Consider the following 19,754-nt stretch of genomic DNA (forward strand, 5'->3'; position numbering starts at 1 on the left):
CAAGGGCTCCATTTTAGTGGTGTCGTCCCCGCTACATTCACTTGTTTGAGACTAATCATACTGCTACAGCCAACGCGTTTGCTGGGGCGATAGAGTATGGGTGGAGGTTCTTCCGCTGCTTCTGTGTTTTAAAGCTTGAAGAGGGTCTTCAACTGGTATGAGAACTATTTCCCTTATTCTTTAGTGTTCAAAGCATGTCGTTAATTATTGTTTGTTTGTATAACTATATGTTAAAATGTATATGTTGTATTTCGGTCATGGTGAAATCGGAAAGATCTGAATGTGCTCATGGATGCTCTTCATCAATAGATCCTTCAATTGGTATCAGAGCCAGGTTAGCATAATCCTGCATTCTTTGCCGGAAATCTTCCTGCATTTTGTTAGTAATGTGATTCTTAACAAAGTGAAATATAACCTTATAACTCTCCTCAACGAGTTGCAGACCTACCAATCTTTACTGATAAGTAAGGAGAGGAAGAAGAGTGAGGCAAATGTTGCTTCATCCTCCAGGATGTTCCATAGAGGTTCGACCTCAGGAATGAAGTCTGCACCTTATACTTTTAACTTTGTAAACGGAAAGAAGAATAAGGGTGGTAAGGGAAAAGGGAAGGCGCCTGCTAACCCACTGCTTGTCGCCCTAAGGAGGTGTCCATCGATTGAAAAGGGAAAGTGTTTCCATCGCAACCAAGATGGACACTAGAAGCGAAACTGTCCTCGGTATCTGAAAGAGAAGAAAGCAGCCAAGGCTAAGGCTCGGGTCGATAAAGGTAAATATGATTTACTAGTTCTTGAAACTTGTTTAGTGGAGAATAATGATTCAGCCTGGATAATTGATTCGGGCACCACAAACCACATTTGTTCTTTTTTTCAGGGGATTAGATCTTGGTGACAGCTGGAGGCTGGTGAGATGAAGATACAAGTAGGCACCAGGCACGTCGTCTCAGCTGTGCCAGTGGGAGGGCTCCAATTAGCTTTACAGAATAGGTTTCTTGTTTTGTATGATGTATATATTGTTCCCGAACTAAAGAGTAACCTTATTTCTGTAAAATGTTTATTCCAATGTAAATATGCTATCTCTTTTAATCTGGATAAAATGTTTATTCATAAAGACGGTGTTTTTATCTGTACTGCAAATCTAGAATCGAATTTATATGTGCTAAGGTTGTTAGCCATTAATTACCTCCATAATATTGAATTGTTTAGAACTGTCATAACTCAATCAAAACATCAACGAATTTGTCCAAAAGAAAATGCCCAACTGATAACTTGTAGAAATACAAGTTATTGTGGCTGAAAAGTTGGAACAATTAGGGTTTTTAATGATAAAATCTCATCATTTTTAGAAGAAATGCATGGAATTACTCAAACATTATCAAACTCATGCAAAAGAATGTTTATTGCTAAAGTACTACAGCACTAACGCATGATATTGCAGGATCTCAACAAGAGGCTAACACATAATTAAGAAAAGTGTCGCAGGCAAAGTCTAATGTATAGGGCATGCGTCAGAGGGATTCAACGGAAGGAAGATTCATCGATTCAGGCTGTTTGTGTCAAATCACCAATCGCAAGCATGGGCATCTGCAGCGGGCGGCGTATGAAAAGCATTTGAGTGTCAGGCGGCTGACCAGGGTATGGAATTTAATGGTTCCCATCATCAAGCTGGAGAAGACCGACACCTATAAATAAAAGAAATCCCACCAGTTGTTGGAAGTTTTTTTGAAGTTAGAAGTTCCAAGTCCTCAACTCTCAGTTTTTAGTCTCAGTTTTAGCTTAGTCTTAGTTTTAGATCTTTAGAGTTGTGATGTGGTGTCGAGAAGAACAAGAGGGAAGAGAACCACCACCATCGCCGATCAAGGAGCGAAGGAAGTCGAGCTCGAGAGAGACATTTCTTCCAATTCTTCCACAAGTGGTTGTACACAACTAGCATTGAGCCAAAGAGGACAAGGGATTGTACTCTACGGCTTGACTCATTTCATTTCATCTTACTTATCGCTTTCATCTTTTCATCTGATGAAGTATTGGTTTTGTAAAGACAATCAGTTTCTTTATAAATTCACATATTTGATTTATCATACTTTTCCATTGTTTATTTCTTGTTTATGTTGGATGCATCTATACTTCATGTAAAATTCCATTTCGAACGCTTAAGCCAACTAAATCAATTGGTAAAAGCATCTCTAGCTTAAACTATTCGAGAGAATAAGTAAGCCAGCATCAAATTAGAACGCCTAGTATATCTAGAGATAAACGCACTTGTGTTTTATTGCATCCTATGTTTGACGCATACATCCTAGAGATAGGTACTGTATGATATTTGCATTGAGAAGTGTCGAATAGAGTCTAAAGCATAAACAGAGATAAACAAGTCATCTCATTTGCATCATATTCTTGTTCGTGTACATCCAATTTAGATCGATGCATATCACTTGTATCAAACTCCATTTTCACAGGACCTATCAATCTCTACTCGATCCTTTTGTATCTTCTTGCACACACACACAGCACCTTAGTGTGAATAACTCATTTATCCATATACTTTGGATATCCCTACAACAGTTACAATGCAAGGTCTGCGTTAGCTTTAATCTGAATCCTTGAGTTCGACCCTGGACTTACCAGGAACCTAAGTTGCATTTAAACTTGGATCCGATTTAGGAAAACTTGAACGTCAACAGAGGAGTGTCATGCGTCCTGTTGCACATCTCTAACGCATCAACGCTTTACTAACGCATCAATGCATCAACGCATCAACGCATCATTCATATCTATACTTATTTTTCCAATTATTTTATACAATACACTCCTAAGCTCGAATCACGAAATCAACGAACACCAACTTTGGCATTTACGTTTAGGGCACATCAATCTTAATAGGATTGAGAGATTGGTGAAGAATGGACTTCTAAGTGAGTTAAAAGAAAATTCTTTATCAGTGTGTGAGTCTTTTTTTTAGGGTAAGATGACTAAACGACCTTTTACTGGAAAAGGTTATTGATAACTTGTAGAAATACAAGTTATTTATGCTGCTTTATTCAGATATTGTGGCCAAAAGAGAAGGAATATGCATCAATTGCATGAAAAATAGCTTAGAAATACAATAAATATAAATTATCGCAATTACACCCACTAACATCATTAAGATGGTAGAAGAGGATATTTCTACTACAGTTTTGCAGGAAACCAAGTCACCGCTTGCAATCAAGGCTCAATGAGAAACTAAACAACGCATCTCTGTTACAATTGCGCCCGTCAATCAACAATGAAGAGACGATTAATGCAATGACGGCGCAATGCGACAATCGATCTCGAGCTGAATTTCAACCGCATGCGGTAATAAAAACAACACCGCATGCGAGCAACCGATCGAAAGATGCAGATGAGCAATGCAAATGCGGAGGATTGTGACACGTGTACAACTAACCATTATGCAGATTTGATGGTCTGATTGCATAACAGAAGGAATATTTATTCCTCCATCTTCGGAATTTCCATAACAAGAAGTGGGGTCCACAAGCCAAGAGTTAAAGCTTTTCATCTATAAATACCCCCATAGAATTCAGAGAAGATATACATGATACGAGGGCTAATTGATGCTAGATCATTGAGAGTGAGAGGCTGAGCTGAGTACTTATTGGAAGAAATCTGGGAAGAGAAGAGAAAAGACCAAGAGGTGAGTCTCAGTGCGATTCTGCCAGATCCCCGCCATGAAGCTCTGTGCTTAGATCCCTACTACCGGTTGAGCAAGCCTGAGAGGGAAGCTCATCCTTCCGCACGAACCACCCATGCCGACAAGAAAATTTCCATCCAAATCGGCGCTAAGACGTTGGCGTTTATTTTTATTTGTTTCTAACTTTATTTCATCCATTTTATTTTATTCTCTTAATCTCTTCATTCACAAATCATGTATCAGACGTTAAATAGTGTTATTGAATGTCTCGATCACTTTTATTTCCACTTTTCTGTCTATTTCTGCTCCTCTATAAATCAATTTCTCCATTAAGTTTTCTTAATACCTTGGTAATTAATATGGATTACAAGAGTAACTTAATTTGTGCTAAAGAGATAAATGCGTTTAGCTAAGGCATGCTAGACGACATCTTCACCTGTGAGAGCAGAAGTGAAGATGTCATTCTGATCTGTCGAGAGAAGGTTAGAAGAATGCGTTAACTAAAGCAAGTAGAACTTCCAGAAATGGAAGCAACCTTGCATTCATTACGTTCATCCCTGTTTCACCACAGAGATGTAGGAACGCGGCCGATCACCGAGAGGTGTACGCCAAGGGAAAAGCGGAACCATACTTATATCTTGAATGCAATTAAGGAACTTGTGATGTTTGTATTAATTATCTTCTCTGTTTCTGCTTCACACATAAGACTTGTCACCGCATTACACGATCTTTGTATAGTCTTCACAGTCAGCCTTGACCTCAGTATCATGTATCACGAAACTTGTATCTTGTATCATCTTAGCTTAGATTTACTCTAACGCAATTTATGTTATTATCGCATTTTTACTGCTTTACTTTACTTTATCGCATGTTTAATTACTTGTACACAAATTCTTTTATAAATTGAAAAACCCCCGATAGCATATATCACAAACATAACGCAATAACCTCAAACAGTCCCTGTGTTCGACCTTGGATCATATCGAGAAAGTTGAGGTGAAATTATACTTGGTTTCAATGCAAGGAAACTTGTGACAACACACAGCATACTACAAAAACATTCATTAATAACGCATATCTAGAAGTAGTATCACATATCATCGCATAAAATCTATGTCATCAAGCTTATGGCATGGACTTGCATCATGCTTAAAATACACATTACAAGTTTATGGCGTCGTTGCCGGGGAATGGTTAATGGTTATTATTTGAATATGTTTGTGGTATTTTGTTGGACAAATCTCTTTGTACTGATTGTTCAACGCGAAGAGCAGTCTGACGGCTTATGAGTGCTGGAGTAATTCAGAAATTCTAAGCAGACCCATAGATCAAGTATATTATTCGCGCAAGAGCACATCAGGGCCAAATTAAGTGGTAAAGAAACAAGACTGTTAATAACGATCCTCAAGTAGCGAATCAAAAGAAAAATGGGCCAGTGCAAGGCTCCATAATTCTTGCTGCTGATCATGATGTCCCAATGAGAGACTATGCGGCGCCGGATTTCTATAACTCCTCACCAGGAATCGCAAGATAAGCAAATGAGAAAAATATAAGCGTTGAATTAAAACCAATTATGCTGTAGATTATTCAGAATATGGGTCAATTTGGAGGATTACAAGGAGAAAACCCACATGCGTATTTGACGAATTTTGTAGACATGTGCAGTGCATTCTCCATGCCTAATGTGAATCAAGAAAGACTTAGGTTATATCTTTTCCCGTGCACACTGCGAGATGAAGCAAAGAGGTGGGCTCAGTCATTAGAGCCAACTGAGATTAAAGCATGGGAACAGTTGGTTGATAGGTTGATGAACAGATTCTTCCCTCCAGCCGTCAATGCAAGGAGATGGAGGGATGTGCTGAATTTTGAGCAAAAAGGTTATGAAACCTTGAGCACCGCTTGGGTGCGATTCCGACAGCTAGTGAAGAGTTGTCCGCATATAGGGATTCCCGATAGTATTTTGATGGAAACCTTTTACAATGGCTTAGACCAATCAACACAAGCAGTTGGCAATGCCTCCGCAGAAGGAGGATTAATGAACAGATCATATATGGAAGCAAAGAATATCTTGGATCGCATCTCGCGACATTCTGATGAGTGGATTGATACCAGGCTTGAGGTAAGAGGTCTAGAGCAAGAAAGAGTAGAAAGTTTTGATGTGTCAACTGATGCGATGAGCGCACTGGTCGATCAAATGACCACAATGACCTCACTTCTCCAGACAGTGGCTAACAAACAGAGAACTCTTTCTCAAGGATTAACGCAAGTTAATGCGGTGACTCACACGGTCGCAATGAATTGCATTCAATGTGGAGAGGGACATCCAATAGAAGTTTGCCCATGGAATCAACAACTCGTATATTTTGTCTATGATGAATCGTTTGGCAACATCTATAACCCTTGTTGGTGGGATCACCCAACTTCGAGTTAGGATGGGAATCACAACCAAGGGAGCCATAGTTTCTATTAGAACAGTTATCAAGAGGATAGAGGTAACCCTCCAGTCTTCATTACTCTAGACTATAACACAGGTAATTCTCAAGGTATACCACCCTATGATCAACCGTTCTTATATGATACCTCTTGCAGCACCTCGACTATGGAGACATCGTTAAAACATTACATTGAAAAGAGCAAGGCAATGAGACAATCGCAAGCTGACTCCCTTAAAGAATTAAAAGAGCAGATAGATCAGCTTACGAGGGAATTAAAGAAGAAAGCGCCTGGTACGCGGCATAGCAACTCAGGAGCATCGGGGCAGCGAGGTAAAGAACAGTGTCACGCAATGACATTGAGAAGTGGCGAAACAACAGCCCTTATGCCATTAGTACCAGATGCGACAACAACACTAATAAATTTGACTGTTGAAGATGACCAGTCAACCAATAGTGGAAAAAGTACCAGTTCAGAACCAAGTTCACCTACAAAAGATAAAGCTCCTCAAGAGACTTGAATTCTCAATCAACGCAACCTTCAGATAATGAAACACAGTAAGAACAGGACCTAAACAGACAGCCAACGCAACAAGAAGTAAGGGGGGATCCTCCACCTTTCTCGTCCAAGCTGAAGAAGAAAGATGATAGTAAGCAATTTCAGAGGTTCTTGGACGTTCTCCAACAGCTACACATTAACATTCCTTTAATAGAAGCACTAGAGCAGATGCCAAGTTATGTAAAATTTCTCAAGGATATCCTTGCCAATAAAAGAAAGATGGGAGAAAATGAAACAGTTGTGCTAACATATGAATGCACCGCACTGTTTCAAAACAATATCCCCACTAAAATGAAGGACCCTGGGATTTTTACGTTGCCCTGCACAATAAGAGGGAAGATGGTCGGGAACGCGCTGTGCGATTTAGGGGCAAGCATAAATCTAATGACCTTGTCAATTTTTTAAAAGTTGGATATCGGCAACGCAAGACCAACTACGATCACATTACAGATGATCGATAGATCAATAAAGCATCCTGAGGGAAAGATAGATGATGTACTCATGCAAGGGGACAAGTTTATCTTTCCGGCAGATTTTGTCATATTGGATTATGAAGCTGACAGAGAAGTCCCTATCATCTTGGGTCGCCCATTTCTCGCAACAAGGCAAGCACTGATCAATGTGCAAAAAGGGGAATTGACCATCAGGGTCGACGATCAGGAAGTAAAATTCAACGTGTTCAATGCGTTGAAGTACCCAGGTGACATGGAAAACTGCCAATATATTGAGGAACTACGAGAAGAACATTGGCACAAACCCCTGAAGGAGCTGGAGGAAGAAGATCTTGGAATCGGCGCAATATTGGAGGAGGACTACGTCGTAATTCATATTGAATCAAATTTGAACCACTCAAATTATCTGAATGGACCTCACAACGCATTAAGCCATCTTTGGAAGAGCCACCCGTGCTAGAGTTAAAATCGTTGCCCGTGCACCTTAAGTATGCTTACTTAGGAAGTAACAACACGTTACTAGTTATCATTTCCGTATCGCTGTATAAGGAGAAAGAAGATGCGCTCATACAGATCCTAAGAAATAACGCAAAGGCCTTAGGATGGACCTTGGCGGACATTCGAGGAATCAGTCCCTCGTATTGTATGCACGAGATTCGTTTGGAAGAAGGAAAGACAGGATCGGTAGAAAGGCAACATCACTTGAACCTGGCTATAAGGGAGGTCGTGAAGAAGGAAATAGTGAAGTGGCTAGACGCAGGAGTCATCTACCCAATAACTGATAGCAGCTGTGTGAGCCTAGTGCAGTGTGTTCCGAAGAATGGGGGGATGACAGTTGTCACTAATGAAAAGAATGAATTAATTCCCACAAGAACGACTACGGCATGGAGAATTTGCATGGATTATCGCAAGTTAAACTTGGCCACTAAAAAGGACCACTTTCCACTCCCGTTCATTGATCAAATGCTAGACAGACTTTCGGGGAATGAATTTTTCTGTTTTCTTGACGACTATTCAGGGTACAATCAAATAGCAATTGCGCCGGAAGATCAGGATAAGACAACATTCACGTGCCCATTTGGTACGTTTGCATTTCGACGCATGCCATTTGGACTTTGCAATGCGCCAGGCACTTTCCAACGATGCATGATGCCAATATTCTCAAATTACTTGGAGGAGTCAGTCGAGGCATTCATGGATGATTTTTCAGTCTTCGACAATAATTACGACTCTTGTCTATCTAACATTGAAAAGGTCTTGAAGAGATGCATGGCAAAAAATCTTGTTTTGAACTGGGAAAAATGCCACTTTATGGTGGAAGAAGGAATAGTTCTGGGTCACAAAATCTCTAAAGCAGGATTGGAAGTTGATTAGGCAAAATTTGATGCAATTTTCAAGTTACCCCACTTGTAAACATCTTTGGAATTTCCATAACAAGAAGTGGGGTCCACAAGCCAAGAGTCAAAGCTTTTCACTTATAAACACCCCCATAGAATTTAGAGAAGATATACTTGATACGTGGGCTAATTGATGCTACATCATTGAAAGAGAGAGGCTGAGCTGAGTACTGATCAGAAGAAATCTGGGAAGAGAAGAGACAAGGCTGAGAGGTGAGTCTTAGTGCAATTCTACCAGATCCCCGCCGTGAAGCTCTGTGCTTAGATCCCTACTACCGGTTGAGCAAGCCTGAGAGGGAAGCTCATCCTTCCGCACAAACCACCCATGCCGGCAAGCAAATTGCCATCCAAATCGGCGCTAAGATGTTGGTGTTTATTTGTATTTGTTTCTAACTCTATTTCATCCATTGTATTTCATTCTCTTAATCTCTTCATTCACAAATCATGTATCAGACATTAAATAGTGTTATTGAATGTCTCGATCACTTTCATTTCCACTTTTCTGTCTATTTCCACTCCTCCATTAATCAATTTCTCCATGAAGTTTTCTTAATAACTTGGTAATTAATATGGATTTAACGAGTAACTTAATTTGTGATAAGGAGATAAATGCATTTAGCTAAGGCATGCTAGACGGCATCTTCACCTGTGAGAGCAGAAGTGAAGATGTCATTCTGATCTGTCGAGGGAAGGTTAGAAGAATGCGTTAACTAAAACAAGTAGAACTTCTAAAGATGGAAGCAACCTTGCGTTTATTACGTTCGTCCCTGTTTCACCACAGAGATGTGGGAACGCGGCCGATCACCAAGAGGTGTACGCCAAGAGAAAAGCGGAACCGTACTTATATCTTGAACGCAATTAAGGAACTTGCGATATTTGTATTAATTATCTTCTCTGTTTGTGCTTCACACATAAGACTTGTCACCGCATTACACGATCTTTGTATAATCTTCACAGTCAGCCTTGACCTCAGTATCTTGTATCACGAAACCTAGATCTTATATCATCTTAGCTTAGATTTACTCTAATGCAATTTACTTTAACGCAATTTATGTTATTATCACATTTTTACCGCTTTACTTTACTTTATCGCATGTTTAATTACTTGTACACAAATTCTTTTATAAATTGAAAAACCCCTGGTCACATATATCACAAACATAATGCAATAACCTCAAACAGTCCTTGTGTTTAACCTCGGATCACACCGAGAAACTTGCGGTGAAATTATACTTGGTTTCAACGCAAGGAAACTTGTGACAATACACAGCATACTACAAAAACATTCATTAATAACGCATATCTAATAGTAGTATCACATATGATCACATAAAATCTATGTCATCAAGCTTATGGCATGGACTTGCATCATGCTAAAAATACACGTTACAGTTATAGAGCCAAAGAGCCTCTTGAGTTAGTACATTCTGACCTTTGTGGTCCTATGAATGTGCGAGCCCAAGGTGGTTATGAGTATGTTATCAATTTTACTGATGATTACTCTAGGTACGAGTATGTTTATCTTATGCAACGGAAGCCTGAATTCTTTGAAAATTTCAAAGAGTTCAAGGCCGAAGTTGAAAAGGCATTGGATAGACGAATCAAAAAACTTCGATCGGATCGAGGTGGAGAGTTTGTGGACTCAGCATTCTAGGACTATTTGATAGAACATGGAATCGTTTTCCAACTCTCAGCACTGGGTACACCTCAGCAGAATGGTGTAGCGGAGAGGAGAAATAGAACCTTGTTGGACATGGTTCGCTCGAGGATGAGTTACGGTTCCTTACCGGACTCATTTTGGGGTTTTGAAGTGGAGACTACGGTATACATAATCAACTGTGTTCCCTCCTCTGGAGTTGTGGAACGGGCTTAAAGCTAGTTTACGTCACTTCCGCATTTAGTGTTGCCCTACACACGAGCTTGAGGCTAATCCCAAGAAGTTGGAACCACGATCGAGGTTATGCCTCTTTGTAGGCTACCCCAAAGTACACGAGGGGGTTATTTTTATGATCTGATGGAAAATAGGGTGTTTGTTTCAATGAGCACTACTTTCCTGGAGGAGGATCATATAAGGGAGCACAGTCTACGAAGTAAAGTCATGTTGCGTGAACTTTCCCATGAAACTACTGAAACTTCAACAAGAGTTGTTGAAGAGCCTGCTACATCAGAAAGAATTGTTGATGGGAGTTCATCTAGTAGGCCGGTTCCACCTCAAGAGTTGAGGGAACCTCAACGTAGTGGGAGGGTTGCGAACCCGCCCATTCACTATCTGGGTTTCACAAAAATCCTTGCTATGGTAGCAAATGGTGACGTTAAGGATACGTTGTCTTACCAAAAGGAAATGAAGGATGTTGACCAGGATGAATGGGTCAAGGCCATGGATCTCGAGATGGAGTCGATGTACTTCAACTCAGTATGGGATCTTATAGATCAGCCTGATGGAGTAAGACTATAGGTTGTAAATGGATCTACAAGCGCAAACAGGGTGTTGATGGGAAGGTACAGACCTTCAAGGATCGACTTGTGGCAAAAGGTTATACCCAGGTAGAGGGAGTCGACTATGAGGAGACGTTCTCGCCTGTTTCCATGTTAAATTCGTTATGTATCCTTCTATCCATTATAGCTTATTATAATTATAAGATCTGGCAAATGGACGTCAAGACAGCCTTTCTGAATGGCAATCTTGAGGAGACCATTTACATGGTGCAACCTGAGGGATTCATAGCCCAAGGTCAAGAGCAAAAAGTTTACAAACTGAATCGGTCCATTTATGGGCTGAAATAGGCATTTCGATCTTGGAACATATGGTTTGATACTGCGATCAAGTTGTATGGCTTTGACCAAAACGTTGATGAACCTTGTGTCTACAAAAAGATCATCAATGCTTCAGTAGTTTTCTTAGTGTTGCACGTAGATGACATACTACTCATTAGGAATGATGTAGGTCTACTGACTGCAATTAAGAACTGGCTAGCGACCCAATTCCAACTGAAAGATTTTGGAGAGACTCAGTTTGTTCTTGGTATACAAATCTTTCGGGATCGTAAGTACAAAGTGCTAGCACTATCTCAGGCATCGTACATTGACAAGATGTTGCTCAAGTACTCGATGCAAGACTCCAAGAGGGGCCTACTTCCATTCAGGCATGGAGTCACTTTGTCTAAGGACGTGTGTTCTAAGATGCCTCAAGAGGTTAAGGAGGTGAGACGGGTCCCATATGCGTCTGCCATTGGCAGTTTGATGTACGAATGCTCTGTACTCATCCAGACATCTGCTACACTGTGGGCATAGTCTGTAGGTATTAGTCTAACCCAGGCCAGGGTCACTGGACCACAGTGAAGAACATCTTCAAGTATCTTCGAAGAACGAGGGACTACGTGCTCGTGTATGGTTCTAGGGATTTGATCCTTATCGGATACATGGATTCTGACTTTCAAACTGATAAGGACTCTCGCAAGTCCACATCGGGCTCAATCTTTACTCTTAACGGAGGAGCTGTAGTGTGGCGAAGCACTAAGCAGGGTGCATCGCCGACTCCACTATAGAGGCGGAGTACGTAGCGGCTTGTGAAGCTAATAAGGAGGTCGTCTAGCTCAGGAAGTTCTTTACAGAATTAGAAGTTGTTCTAGATATGTCTAGGCTCATTACACTATATTGTGATAATTGTAGGGCAGTGGTGAACTGTAAGAAGCTGAGGAGTCACAGGTGTGGCAAACACGTAGAGCGGAAGTATCATCTGATCCGCAAGATAGTGCATCGAGGGGACGTGATCGTCACGAAGATCACTTCGAAGCACAATGTTGTTGACCCATTTACGAAGGCTCTCACGGCTACAGTGTTTGAGGGTCACCTACGAGCATGGGTCTATAGGATCGCTCGCGATTGGACTAGGGAAAGTGGGAGATTTTCATGTACTGGGCTTTTATGCCCTAATTTATTGTTTTGTACTAGTTTTATGTACAGCCCACTTCACTTTAGGACAAGTGGGAGATTGTTGGGATTGATGCCCTAAAATCTCGAGTCCTATAGTTTGTAAACAGTTTGTATGAACGCTTGTGTTGTATAATATATGATATTTTACTTCACATTTTGTATTTTGCTCATTTGCATGTTTTATTTGCTTTACCACAAACCAATAAACATAAAATCCTTGGTTATCTATATGTAACTTAAGCATATATGTGGTGACATACAAGTGGATCATGTCTTGAATGATAACCAAAATGGTCTGTAGTGTATGGATATAAGAGGGAAACCTTATCCTATTAATGCTACAAATGCGGCTCGCTTTGTGGAATGGTCACAAGTGTTGTGACTTGTCATAGATGGTCTGATCCTAATCATTCGTGTTGGGGACATGCAAGCAGGGGCGTCCTATACAAAGAGTTTGTATAAGACCTGACCACGAAGTGTTAACGTCTCGTTATATGATGACGTAAATTTGTGAACGCAATATTTGTGATGAATGTCTTAGGTTATGCATTGGTTCTCATGCGTCGGTGGTCATGTGTTGGAATGGAATGTATTCATTGATCTCATATGCAATGACCATGCATTCCTATCACAAGTTTTCTTGTGCTCTCCCCAAGTATAACAAGAACGCAAGTTTCTCGGCTAATCCAAGGTAGAACTCAGGGACTTGTAGCTAAATGTTATGCGGTGATGTGTTTGCGGCGAATAAATAAAACAATGATGAGGGTTATGGGCTAAGCACTACTCCTATTCTTAACTAATAGATTAAGCGGTGGAAGTATGAATGAAAGGTAGAGACATAGCAACGGTTGACGCATAGTAAAATGCATGGAAAAAATAGATAAAATGGTGAGGATGTCTTCATCGCAACCATAAGATTGACCGCAAGAGTAACCCCAACCAACGCAAACTTATGCGATCATGCTATACACACCTGAAGAAGACGCACACGATGTGTAATAGCAAACGAAACTTATTCCTAAGTCTCCATTCTTGCTTATACGATCTTATTCTAGCTCTCTCAAGCCTCGATTCTAACCTAGCTCTCTCAAGTCTTAGGTTCCTTCTTTAGACTCTCTCTCGAGTAGCTCTAAAGGGGTGATGGACACATGCATAAGACAAGGTAATCACACAAGCCTGGCTAACGTAAGATTATTCCTATACCTAGTGAACACTTGCTTACATTGCTTAATGTGATCAACTACTTACCCTCCCGAGTAGTTAGTTGCTGCTGATTCTACTCATAAACAAGCATTGCGGCCGCCTATAGACAAGCGTTGTTACAGTTTCACACTAAACAAATATGGTTTTCTCACAAGACTCACGCAACGCACACCTCCCGATGGTTTGCTACATGCTTCATATCCCTATGCCACATGATTAAGTATGTGATACTCTAACAGTCTTACTTAGTGATGCAATGAAAGTAAAGGATACTCAGTAAATGAAGATGGATATGGAATCGAAGGAAAATATAGAAATGCATTGATCAAAAAATGTATTAATTCCTTAAGCCAAAATGTAATACAATACAAGGAGAGAACAGAAATGGAGGGCCAGCTGGAAGCAATGTCTTGCTTCCAGCAGATGTGTGTCAAGGCTGCCGGTGGTGCCATGGATGAGCGGTGGAGTAGACTCTCTCAAGCTCTAACTCCAGCGAAGGCTCCAATCGTCACTCGGAATGGATGAAAGAGATGAAGAACTCTCAAGCTATCTTCTTACACTTTTGTCTGGATCACAAGGATTCACCCGAATGTAGAAACTTGGATGATTTGAAATTCTACTTAACGGCTTCTATTTATAGGGCTTGATCACCGACAACATTAATAGACCTGCTCTGAATCTGACATTCACGACAAATGGTCCTTTTCTGAATTTCTGCTGCTAATGGTGTGGTAGATGAAATGTCAACATCATCTTTTGATACTCCCGAGGTATGCATCATGTTTGCATTCCACCAAACTTGCGGTCATCTCTCTATTATGGTTATTATTCTATAGCCGCAATCTCTCTGTGACGACCGCATTCGGTTGACGGCCGCAACTTCTATGCGATGGACGCATGCGGTTGATGGCCGCAACATCCATGCGATGGACACATGCAGTTGATGGCCGCAACATCCATGCGATGGACGCATGCAGTTGATGGCCGCAACATCCAGGCGTCGAACGTATGCGATCGCGCATGCGATCGTCTCCACGGTAGCTTGGCTTCCGCGTATGCGATCGATTTCTGCAGTTGCTACAAAAATAAACAATTGAATGCATAATAACGCATAATAGTGGGTTAGCCAAGATTCTTAATGCCAATCGACGCAAACTCGTTTTCTCATGAATTCCTAACATAATCGCCGCATATTCTACTTAACAGTCCTCGTAATTCTAAATAAAAGGCCTATAATGACGTGCATTTCTGCACGTCATCATTATATAACACCGTTCATGACTGATACATCACTTCACTAGGATAACCATAAGTAATATGACCTCAATCCTCAGTGAGTTGGGAACTTCTGCCATTGAGGGAGGTCCTTTGATTTATATGGGTGCGAGTGGCCAAGTCGCCGATTCAAACCTACCATTTTGGGGATTCGTCTGATTTGGGAACTGGGAACTCAGCTACACAAGATGGAATTCACTCCTTCCCCGAGGCAGGGGTAAGTAGATAGATAGCTCCCTCAAGGGCTGATTCTAGGGCTTGAACGATGTCACTCCACATACCTTCTCTTGGCTCGAGAGGTGTTCACACATAGTTGGACTATGTTGTATTGTTCATTAGAGGAATCAGTGGTACTTAAGAAGTGAGATGTAACTATAGGGGTAAAACGGTAAATTGGCCTAGTTGTACTTACGAGCATCTGTGATGGGTCATCGTACTCATGATTGGTTATATCTGATGGTCACAGAAATATATTTGTGGTAAGAAGAGTTCAGTTGTTGATCTTTAGTGTAATGCCTGACAGTTAACAGATAGTGGATCTCGTGGCTAAAGAGTTTGGTCAGCTATTCACGTACCGTTAGAGCTTGAGCCACAAGTCCATTAGGTCCCTCTGGTAGCTTGGGTAAAGTCCAGAATCAGTGTTTGAGTCAGTTTGAAATGTTCAAATTGACAAGAGAGAGTTTGATTATATATGATATAATTGAACTGGTTGATTATATATGATATAATTAACTAAATGTATGAAATTTATTATTTTGGAGGAAATTAGATATAAATAATATTTATATCAAGTAGAGGAGAAATTACTATAGTAGATCTGTCATATCAAACTATAGGGTAAGAATATAATATGATTATATTTATTAATGATTTAATTGGTTAATTATATGATAATTGAGAATATAATATGATTATATTTATTAATGATTTAATTGGTTAATTATATGATAATTGGCCTAAAATTTCTCTCGAGCGTGCATTAGTGGGAGTAGCCGCTTCGGTTATGGTAACCAAAGAATAAAATGAAAATTAGTTTCTTTTAACAAAGGTTCGAAAAAATTGGCATCGGTGTGGAAATGTAAACGATCGCATAGTCGAAAGCCTATACGATAGTCGCTCAGCACCTAAACAATCGCACACCTCGCCCCTAAACGATCACACGCTAGTTTCTAAATGATTGCTTAGCTTTCCTAAATGATCGCATAGTGTGCCGTGTTTTCAAAACGATCATCCACCTTTTATTAAACGATCGCTTAGTAAAGCCTACACGATCGTGTAGCTTCTTTTAAACGATAAGCACTTAGTTATACAATAGCTTCCTTTTCTCTCCCACTTGCTTATCGTCTACTTGATTAGTTCATTCTCTAACCTCTACCAAACTCACCAAAAACCACACTTGGGGTTCTCAATCCGAGAATACCAAGGGCTCCATTTTGGTGGTGTCGTCCCCGCAGCATTCACTTGTTCGTGACTGATCGTGCTGCTGCAGCCGACACATTTTTTGGGCGATAGAGTACGTCTGGAGGTTCTTCCGCTACTTCTGAGTTCATTCATATCATATATAATTAACCAGTTCAATCATATCATACATAATCGAACTCCCTCTAGTCAATTTGAACATTTCAAACTGACCCAAAAACTAATTCTCAACTTGAATCTATTGAGCTACCAAGGGGACCTTATGGACCTATTGCTCGAAGCTCCAACGGTACGTGAATAGCTGACTAAAGTCTTTAGCCACGAAATCCATCATTCGTTAACTGTTAGGCATTTCACTAAAGATCGACACTTGAACTCTTCTTACCATAGATATATTTCTGTGTCCATTGGATATAACCAATCAACAGTACGATAACCTTTCACAGATGCTCGTAAGTACAGCTGGGCCAATTATCGTTTTGCCCATGTAGTTACATCTAACTTCTTAATTATCACTAATCCCTCTAATGAACAATACAACATAGTGCTATTATGTGTGGACATCTCTCGGGCCATGAGAAGGTGTGTGGCGCAACATCGTTCAAGCCCCAGGATCAGCACTTAACGGAGCAATCTATCTACTTACCCCTACTTTGAGAAGGAGTGAATTCCATCTTGTGTAGCTAAGTTCTTAGTCCCCAAATCAGACGAATCCCCAAAGTGATAAGTTTGAGTCGGTGACCTGGCCACTCGCACCCATGCAAATCAAAGGACTACCCTCAAAGGTAGGAGTTCCCACGCTTGTGCCTAATTCTAGGACGCATGCGATGCGATAGTGTCGAAAGGCCTTATTCCTAAGTCTCTATTCCTGCTTATGTGCTCTCACACATAAACAAGATGAACACGTACCACCGTATCCTACTTCTGGACGCATGCAATATTCTATCCGTAGGGTGCATATGCTGTGTAATAGCAAATGGAGCTTATCTATAAGTTCCCCATTCTTGCTTATGCGATCCAATCCGCTCTCTCGAGTTTTAGACTACTTTCCCAACTATGCCTAAATGATGATGATGCGCTCATAAGACAAGGTAATCGCATAAACCTGGCTGACGTAAGATTATTCCTATCTCTAGTGAACACTTGCTTATATTGCTTAATGCGACCAACTACTTACCCTCTCGGGCAGTTAGTTGCTGTTGATTCTACTCATAGACAAGCATTACATCCGCCTATAGACAAGCGTTACTACAGCTTCACACTAAGCAAATAAGGTTTTCTCACAACACTCACGCAACGCATACCTCCCGGTGGGTTGCTACATGCTTTATATCCCTAATCCGCATGATTAAATGTGTGATACTTTAACAATCTCACTTAGTGATGCAATGAAAGTAAATGATGCTAAGTAGATGGAGATGGAGATGGAATTGAAGGAACATACAGAAATGCATTGATCACAAAATGTATTAATTCCTTAAGCCAAAATGTAATACAATACAAGGAAAGAAGAGAAATGGAGGGCTAGCTGGAAGCAATGTCTTGCTTCCAGCAGATGTGTGTCAAGGTTACCGTTGGTGCCATGGATGGGTGGTGGAGCAGACTCTCGAGCTCTCGAAGGCTCCAGTCGTCACTTGGAATGAATGAAGGAGATGAAGAACTCTCAAGCTATCTTCTCATGCTTTCATTTGGATCACAAAGATCCATCCAAAGGTAGAAACTTGGATGAATTGAAATTCTGCTCAACGGCATCTATTTATAGAGCTTGATCGCCGACAGCATTAATGGACTTACTCTGATTCTTGACATTCGCGGCGCGATGGTCCTTTTCTGAATCTCTGCTGCTAACGGCGTGGTAGGTAAAATGTCAACATCATCTTTTAATACTCCCAAGGTATGCGTTCATGTTGCATTCCACTAACCTTGCGATCGCCCTTCTATTATGGTTATTATCTGTAGCCGCAATCTTCTTGCGATGACCGCATTCACTTGACAGCCGCAACTTCTTTGTGATGACCGTATTCGCTTGACGGCCACAACTTCTATGCGATGGATGCATACGGATGATGGCCGCAACATCCATGCGTCGAACGTATACATTCGCCTTTGCGATGGAGAGATTCCCCACATGCGGTCATCTTTGCGATAGCCCGACTTACGCGTATGCGTCCGCTTCCTGCGTTAGCTACAAAGATAGACAATTGAACGCATAATAATGCATAATAGTGGGTTAGTCGAGATTCTTAATGCCCATCGATACAAACTTGTTTTCTCATGAATTCCTAATATAATCGCCACATATTCTACTTAACAGCCCTCATAATTCTAAATAAAAGGCCTATAATGACGTGCATTTCTGCCCATCATCAGTTCCCAGTACCCAAATCAAATGAATTCTCAAAGTGATAGGTTTGAGTCGGCAACCTGGCCACTCGCACCCATGAAAATCAAAGAACCACCCTTAAAGGCAGGAGTTCCCAACTCACTCAGAATTGAGGTCATGTTACCTATGGTCATCCTAGTGAAGTGACGTCTCTGTCATGAACGGTGTTATATAACGAGACGTTAACATTTCATGGCCAGGTCTTATACAAATTCTTTGTATAGGACGTCCCCGCTTTCTATGTCCCCACACGAATTATCAGGATCAGACCATTTGTAGCAAGTCATAATACTTGTAACTATTCTACAAAGCGGGACGCATTCGTAGCGTTACCAAGATAAAGTTTCCCTCCTATATCTAAATACTATAGATCATTTTGGTTATCACTTAAGATATGCTCCACTTGTATGTCACCACATACATGCTTAAGTTACATAATGACAACCAGGGATTTTAGTTTATTGGTTTGTGGTAAACCAAATAAAACATCCAATCTTCAAAGATAAGAAGTGAAGTAAATATCATATATTATACATCACAAGCATTCGTACAAAACTGTGTTTACAAACTATAGGACATGAGACTTTAGGGCATCATCCCCAACAGTTGGAAGGGACATGTTTGAGGCCATTCCTCCTACCAATGCATTTCTACTAAAGGTATATACTTAAATTTATTTAAGATTTTTTATTAATTATATATTAAAGAAATACCTAGACTACATCATGGATGCCACACATCTTTTTTGCAGTCTATTTCAACCACATAGCAGTTAAAAAATGAAATATTAAAAAAAAAAAACAAAAGAAGAGTTTTCACATGGCAAATTGTGGTGCGCAATTGTGTGAACTACAAAAAAAAAAAAACTTTGATACAAGGTAGTGTTTTTCATTATATGATAGGTTATTATAATCAATACTTTGTTGAATTTGGTACTACACCTATTTTATGCAACATCGTTATAATCATAGAGTAGAAAAACTAAAAAAAATATCTAAGGAAAAACGAAGAAAGGAGTTTTTCTCCAAGAA

General features: G+C 40.4%; 1 pseudogene; it reads left to right on the forward strand.

Annotated features, from left to right (window-relative positions):
• The window catches only part of LOC150036254 (trans-resveratrol di-O-methyltransferase pseudogene), a 33,588-nt pseudogene extending 14,194 nt beyond the window's left edge, over positions 1-19,394 (forward strand).
• The last annotated feature ends 360 nt before the right edge of the window (positions 19,395-19,754 follow it).

The sequence above is a fragment of the Benincasa hispida genome, chromosome 5, assembly GCF_027475165.1.
Source record: "Benincasa hispida cultivar pf3 chromosome 5, pf3_genome.v1.1, whole genome shotgun sequence".
NCBI lineage: Eukaryota > Viridiplantae > Streptophyta > Magnoliopsida > Cucurbitales > Cucurbitaceae > Benincasa > Benincasa hispida.